Raw genomic sequence first — 7,784 nt, forward strand, 5'->3', positions numbered from 1 at the left:
AAAAATAGGATATGTACTTCATGTGGCCCAGAAATTTAACAAGATACTCGCCTCCACTTTTAAGATTAGAGAGGGAAATTCTGTAGTACAAAAGCTGATAGTGGTGAAATTTAAGACAAACACCAGAACTAAATAAACCTTCTTTCAAAAATAGTAAGTAAGCCAGACGTGGTGGCACATGCCTGTAATCCCAGCAGCTTGGGAGGCTGAGACAGGAGGATCATGGGTTCAAAGCCAGCCTCAGCAACAGCGAGGCGCTAAGCAACTCAAAGAGACCCTGTCTCTACATAAAATACAAAAGAGGGCTGGGGATGTGGCTCAGTGGCCTAGTGCCCTGAATTCAATCCTTGGTACCCCCCATAAAAAAAAAAAAATAGTAAGTAGAGGGCTGGGGTTATAGCTCAGTAGTAGAGTGCTTGCCTAGCATGTCTGAGGCACTGGGTTCGATTCTCAGCATCACATATAAATAAATAAAATAAAGGTCTTTTGACAACTAAGAAAATACTTTTTAAAAAAGTAGAAAAAAGGTGCTGAAGTTGTGGCTCAGTGGCAGAGTGCTCGCCTAGCACATGCAAGGCCCTAGGTTCGATCCTCAGCACCACATAAAAATCAATAAATAAAATAAAGGTATTTTTTAAAAAAGTTTTTTTAAAAAGTAGAAAAAAATTAAAAGATTGTGTGTGTGTATTTTTTTTTCTTTTTAAATTGTTGTTTGTTTCTACTGAAGTTTGAACCCAGTGGCCCTCTACCAGTGAGTCACATGCCCAGTTTTGTTTTGTTGAATGACCTAGACTGGCCTCAAACTTGTGATCCTTTGACCTTAGCCTCCTGAGTTGCTGGGATTACAGGTGTGGACCACCATGCCCATCTTAGACTGTATAACTTAAAAAAGAGACTGTATAACTTAAAAAAAAAATGTCTTAAAGATCCAAGGGAAATTATCTCCAAGACAAAAGTTAGTTTAGAAAACACATGTACTCTGTTCTTAGTGAAATACCCCAAAACATAAATTCTAGTAAAGAAGTGATAGAAATGCTAAATAAAATGAAAAGAAAGTTGAAGAAGAAATTAAGATAAAGAGACCTGGAAAAGACTTAAACATCTAAGAATTCAACAAAACCAAAAAGATAGTATAGTAATTAAAATCTGAATTGGAGAAATCATTCCTCTCCAATATTTTCCACCCCTCTACCAGCAACTTTATCAGAGAGCAAAATAAGCAAAAAAAAAAAAAAATGGAACTGCAACCCTAGACTTAATTCTCACCATCAAAGAAGAATATACAAGTGAAATGGAAGTGACAGGACCCTTGAGGTAAATTGAACATATCACGTCAGTGTTTACTACATCGAAGAAATAAAACACAAAGCAAAGTAAGACGAAGTCTTAGATTGTTTAGTAGTTCACAGAAAATATAAGAATGTCCCAGAGCCACAAAATTTTTTAAAAAGTCAAAAAGTAAAACCCACTACTACAATCACAAATGAAAAAAAAAGTGAGAGAAAATGTATATAGTAACTTGATGTGATATCCAAGGAATAGGATAAATAAAGGATTCCTTTATTTCCTTTAGAAACAAAGGAATTTTTTTTGAAGGACATACAAAGAAAAAGACAGTAAATGTAAAGATAAACTTGTACTTTCTTCTGCTATCAGAGGAGCAAACTAAACCTAGATTGGGGAAAGACTTGTGAAAAACATCCAAGCAACACAAATCTTTTAAACTATATTTAAGGATGGAAGGACAAGAAAAGTATAACCACCCTCCTTCCCCCCCCCCCACAGATTCCATAATGGTTAACAAGTGACCAAGAATGACAATACTTTTACTTTGTGTCTATCTTGTCTACCAAGGAGAATCATCTTTTTTAAAATATTTTTTAGTTGTTGATAAACCTTTATTTATATGCAAGTGCTGAGAATCGAACCCAGTGTCTCACACATGCCAAGCAAGTGCACTACCACAGCCCCAGCCCACTAGAGTCATCTTGAAACGGAAAGATTGTGCTGATAATCTTTAGAGAAAACTGATCAACAAGAGAAAAGATAGTAAGGGAATGTTTAACTGTTTAAATAAATACCCATTTATTTATTGCTGTATCCTATTAAAGCAAGGTTTCTCATCTTCAGTGTTACTGACATTTTGCACTATGGATTGAACCCAGTGGTGCTTTACCACTAAGCTATACCCCCAAACCTTTTTTATTTTTATTTTGAGACAGGATCTCACTAAGTTGCTGATGCTGGCCTCAAACTTGCAATCTTCCTGCCTCAGTCTCCCAAGTCGCTGCAGTTACAGGTGTGTGCCACTACAACCAGCTTCTACTAACATTTTGGACTGGATAATTCTTTGTTGTAGAAGACTATCCAATGTGTTATAGGATACTTGGCAGCATCACTGGCCTCAACCCACTAGATGCTGGTAATGTCTATCCCCCACTTGTGACAAAACCTTGTACCAAACTTTACCAAATGTCCCATGTGGAACAAAAAGCACCCTGGACCAGGTGCAGTGGCTCATGCCTATATTCCCACCGACTCCAGAGGTTGAAGTAGGAGGATCATGAGTTCAAAGCCAGCCTGAGCAATTTAGCAATGCTCTAAACAATTTAGCAAGACCCTATCTCTAATAAAATATTAAAAAAGGGCAGGAGATATGGCTCAGTGAACCCCTGGGTTCAATCCCCAGTACCAAAAAACAAAACAAAAAAAAAACTGGTTGAGAATGATTAATTATATTACACAACAATGAAAAAGCATATGTTTTATCACAGAATTCTTGTTGGCATCTTTGAGTAATAATAAAAAATGGGAGAGGTAACAGAAGATTGAGAACTGACTAGTGTTTTCCCAAATACAGAAAAGAACGAGTTGAAAATTAAAATTGAGAAATTTTATGTTTATCACTAGCAAAATATTTTTACTTAGAAAAGAAACTATTACTAACTTAAAAAGTAGAGCAACAATCTCATGGTTGGTTCATTAAGAGTCACTCATACTAAACTAATTTAATTTTCCTCTCTTCCTTTTTTTGCTAAAAACAGCAAATTGCTTTTATTAAAATATTTTTAAATCATTCATGAAATTTTCTTTGACAAAATAAATAAATGTGGACTGTCTCATTTTGTTGGTCCAATACTGATAAAATCTCTTTAGAAAGCATACTAGCAGGAACCATAAAATTGTATAAGCACAAATTCTTGGTGGAAGCAATGCTGCTTCTAGGAATTTAAATGCATATACAAAGATGCTGTCAAGAATTGCAATGTTGTTTGTAGTAATAAAAAGCTAGAAACAACCTAAATGTGCATCAATAAGGGATTAGTCAAATAAATTGTCATATTATTTTTATTGGTATGACTTTAACTATGACTAAAGGTTCAGAAAAAGCTTTAGGAAATAAACAGAATCTAATGGATATCATTTGCTTAACAGTAGAGGAGATTTCAAAAATATTTAATAACCAGCATGCCTCTGACCCCAACAAATCAGAACTTAGCCTGAAGCTGGGCGTTGAAAGCCCTTCCTGTGCCAAGTGTTCAAAGCCTAAGGGGTCTCAGGTAGAGACCAAGTGAAGGAAGGCCACTGGTCAGGGAAGGAGAACAAGAGCATTTCATATTTTAACAACTTAAATTAGCAAAAAGTAGAGAATACATAGTAATTGCATAGGCAATAGCTATTACAGATTACTGGATTCTTTTTTTATTTTTTTAAGAGAGAGAGAGAGAGAGAGAGAGAATATTAATATTTATTTTTTAGTTTTCGGCAGACACAGCATCTTTGTATGTGGTGCTGAGGATCAAACCCGGGCCGCACGCATACCAGGCAAGCGCGCTACCACTTGAGCCATATCTCCAGCCCAGATTACTGGATTCTTAAAACTAGGATTCCTTTGCTATCCTATATTGGGAAAAGAAACTGCAGAGTGCAGCAAAAAAAAAAAAAAAAAAAAAAGCCAGTTAATCCTGTAAATTCACATGGAAACATGATTTTAGAACTCTAGCCCTGGACTAAGACAGATCCCTGTTCCTCTTATAGAGAATCTCAGGGAAGTTGATTTTCTTTCTTATTCTCCCTTCACCCCCACTCACAAAAACACACACAAGGAAAGGAAGCACTATGACAACCAGCCTTTATTTCACTCATAAATTTCCCCAGAACTTTGGAGTGAATTTCATCAAAGTCAACACTAGAATAGTCACAATTTAGCTCCTTGTGCAATCTTGCCTCTCAGGTACTTCGTGGGCTCCTCACTGAGCTAATTTGGGGGTCTCTTTGCATTGATACTTCCTCCAGGGGCTTCACTGAAACCTGGTAATTCATTTATTATCTAATTAATCGTATACCTCCATCCCTGTTCTCTGTTCCTATGCATATAGGTAGAGAAGATAAATGCTTATACAGTATAATTTAAGCAATGCTACTCTGAGTGCACACCTTCAATGAGATAAGGAACTTGCACCAAAATGCAAATAAATGGAAGACTGTTTCCCTCATCTAGAAAGTTTGGCTACAAAGTGCTTCAGATGTAGCTAAGTTACATTCAGGCACAAGTTCTGTATCTTCTTGCATGAACCAATAAAAAAAATTGAGAACTGCACATCACACTTTGAATAGCACTAATTTAGAGGGGCTAAAGCACTCAGGTTCCAATATATGAGAGTCTTTCTTTAAATAAAATATTGTTTTCTCCACCAAATCCATTTCCATGTGGACAAAAGGAACCTGAAACAGCACAAGCCTAATGGTTAGGATAGTAAAAGGCAGGAAAAGGGAAGAGAGGTGCCAAATAAACCAAAACAAATTTTGCCCAAAGGAACTTAAAGTCCCTTTCCATCCCTGAAGTTGGTAATTTAATGGGTAACAGATTACTGACTGAGTCCCAGACACCAATAATGTAGTTAAAAACAATAATTAAGCATGTGAAAATCAGGTGCAGTGGCTAATAGTCTTGTTCACTTTCAAAATTTCTGCAGTATCAATTTTCTTTCACTTTTCATTAAATTAGCAACTTGGCTAAACTCAGGATTTATACCCCACACTAACATGTTACTTAAAATCTAGAATCCATACAAGAAACAGAAAATCATGCTTTTTGAATCTCTGGACTAACATTCCCATGAGCCCATGATCCAGAAATAAACATTATTTTTAAGTCTTCATTACAAAGCACATAGTTTCTTTTCAGGCAATACTAGGCTGCCAACTTTCCTTCTTAAATCTTAATCCCTTCTATTTCAAAGGAAAAATAAAAACATGCAAACGTAAGTTTATAGGGAAGAGAAAATAGAACTCCCATCCATCCATAGTTACAGTGTTCCTCTAAATGTAACTGAAAAGTAAAACTGCAGTTTATGGAAGTATTTTTAAATGCTTTCTTTAAGAAATTCATTCTTTAAGAATCCACAACTCTATACCTCATCTCCCACAAATTATACTGATATCTCTAACCTCTTCACTTTGATATTTTTGGACCAAGCACCATCTCAAATAATAGGATTTATTAATCATTAATTCCTTAGCTTTTTCCCTTCATTATATTCTATTTTTACAACACGGTTCCCAATTTTCAACAATAAAAAAAATTAAAACTCACCTTCCCTACCGCCCACCCTATCCATGTCTTAACTGTTGTCATGTTTCCCTAAGTAGAAAAACCAAATACTGAATTTATGCTCTTGCATATACCCTCTATCCTTTTTCTTTCCATTCTGCAGCCTATAGATTTTCTCCAAATGCTTCTGATTTCCCCAGTTTTACTATAATTGAAGTTATTTTCTTTTCCTGTTTCTGCTATTTCTTTGTCTCAGCTGCATCATGAAATTCATTTAAATCAGAACTGTATATGTTCTTCTAGCAGAAGTTATTTACAAATTCTATTATTCTGAATCCAAAGTAACATAAGTAATCAAACAACAATACTATCTGTTGTTTTCAGACAGAGTTGAAGCACTTTTGACTCTAATATGAAGCTTTGTTGATATCTGAAAATTTATAAATTGCAATGTTGTAAATAGAAGAGATATGTCCTTCCAAACACTTATTATTGCCATCTATATGCCTGATAAAAATGTTTTGCACATCATAGATACTCAATAAATATTGCATTTGGAAGACAAGAAATTTTATAATACTTTAAAAGAAACAGCAAAAGTACATCTTAAAAATCACAACCTTTCCTTCAAATGTAATGTTCTCTAATCCAACAACTCCACATTTAAGAACAGAGATTAAGGAAGTTATATTAAATATAAATACATACATACACATATACATAGGTAAATAAATACACAAGTGTGTTTATCATGGCACCTAGATATTAAGCAATGATTAATAAAGTTACATCTGTTCACTTGAAAGAATGTTAACAGAAGTTTAAAATAACATCTTGTAGAATAGATAATATTATATGGAAAATATTTGGGTATAAGGTTAAATGAAAAAGTGAGTTTCCAAATATTACCTGCAATATTATAACAATTATTTTTAAAGCAATCCAGAAAGAAAAAAACAGTAGGAAATACATATCAATGAACTTATACACAATAATTTTTTTCTCTATGCTTTCAAAATTCCTACAATGAGCACTTAATATTTTTATTTTATAGTAATAAAAAATATTTTACTATAAAAATCCCAATCTTTTATTAAAATAATAAGAAAGGCTCAGCTACATGTAAGAGGAAACAAATGGAATAAGTTTGCTATACTCTATGTATTTTTATTTTTCCACTTAATTAAATCATCCTTTGCTATTACTGAGATAATTTTTTATACTGGGAAATGAAATTTTAACAGTACATTTATCTATACCATTCAAATGTGACTAGTAATAATCTACATCTCCAAATCACAGCTATTCTCAATATGCTAAACTTTCAGTCCATCTAAAAATGCTAGCCACAAACCCAGAACTAAAGCTAATTTAAATCCTGTTTTCCCCATTTATATCTTTTAAACAAGTCATTGAATCACATGTATCTCCAAAGATGTTGCAAAGTATTAGTGGTATATGTCAGTGACTCAGAACCTATACAATTCATGAACTCCCTGATGCCTATTCTCAATTTCTTCTTGTTTCTATTTGAACTCATTTCTTCCACTTCTGTCCTCAATACAACTGGCAGCAGCTGCTCAGTCCTTCAGACCCCGTTAGATAACAACCTTCTCTTTACATGATTACATCCCATGTTCATTCCACACAGTGATTTTTATTTGGTTATAAATGGTGGTCCAACAGTTCTGAGAGCATTCCACAATCTCCTAATATCACTGACAATTATATAACAAAAATAAGACAAATATTATATTCAGAAAATAATGTTTTGGCTACTATCTCACTTGAAACATCTTCTATTTGCTGTAAATAGCTTCTGCTTGAAAGTAAAATCTCTTCAAATATTCTCCATCTTTGCTTCCTTTTCCTCAGCCCCATGCCAAAGCACAAAGCATCCAGGCCATATCTTATCTTTTCCTACACAGCATCCAATTGACTTTTTATAGCCAGAAACTCTGAATGCAAAGCACGACCTTGGCTACTAGCTTCCCCTGGCACTAGTTTGAAAGTTATTTATAACTTTAAAATTAGCATGGAAGCCCACATTTCTCATCATAACTAGTCAAAACATTTCTATTTTATGTAACAATGTGGGTTCTTCTTTCATTCAGAAGGAACCCCCACATTTTAAACCTACAGTATATAACTAAGACACAGCAATTCACAGGAGAAATGAGAATGCACTGAAGTCCAGCTCTTCTCTTTACAAACTTGACTCTTACCTTTC

The sequence above is a fragment of the Urocitellus parryii genome, chromosome 5 (genome assembly GCF_045843805.1).
Source record: "Urocitellus parryii isolate mUroPar1 chromosome 5, mUroPar1.hap1, whole genome shotgun sequence".
Lineage (NCBI taxonomy): Eukaryota > Metazoa > Chordata > Mammalia > Rodentia > Sciuridae > Urocitellus > Urocitellus parryii.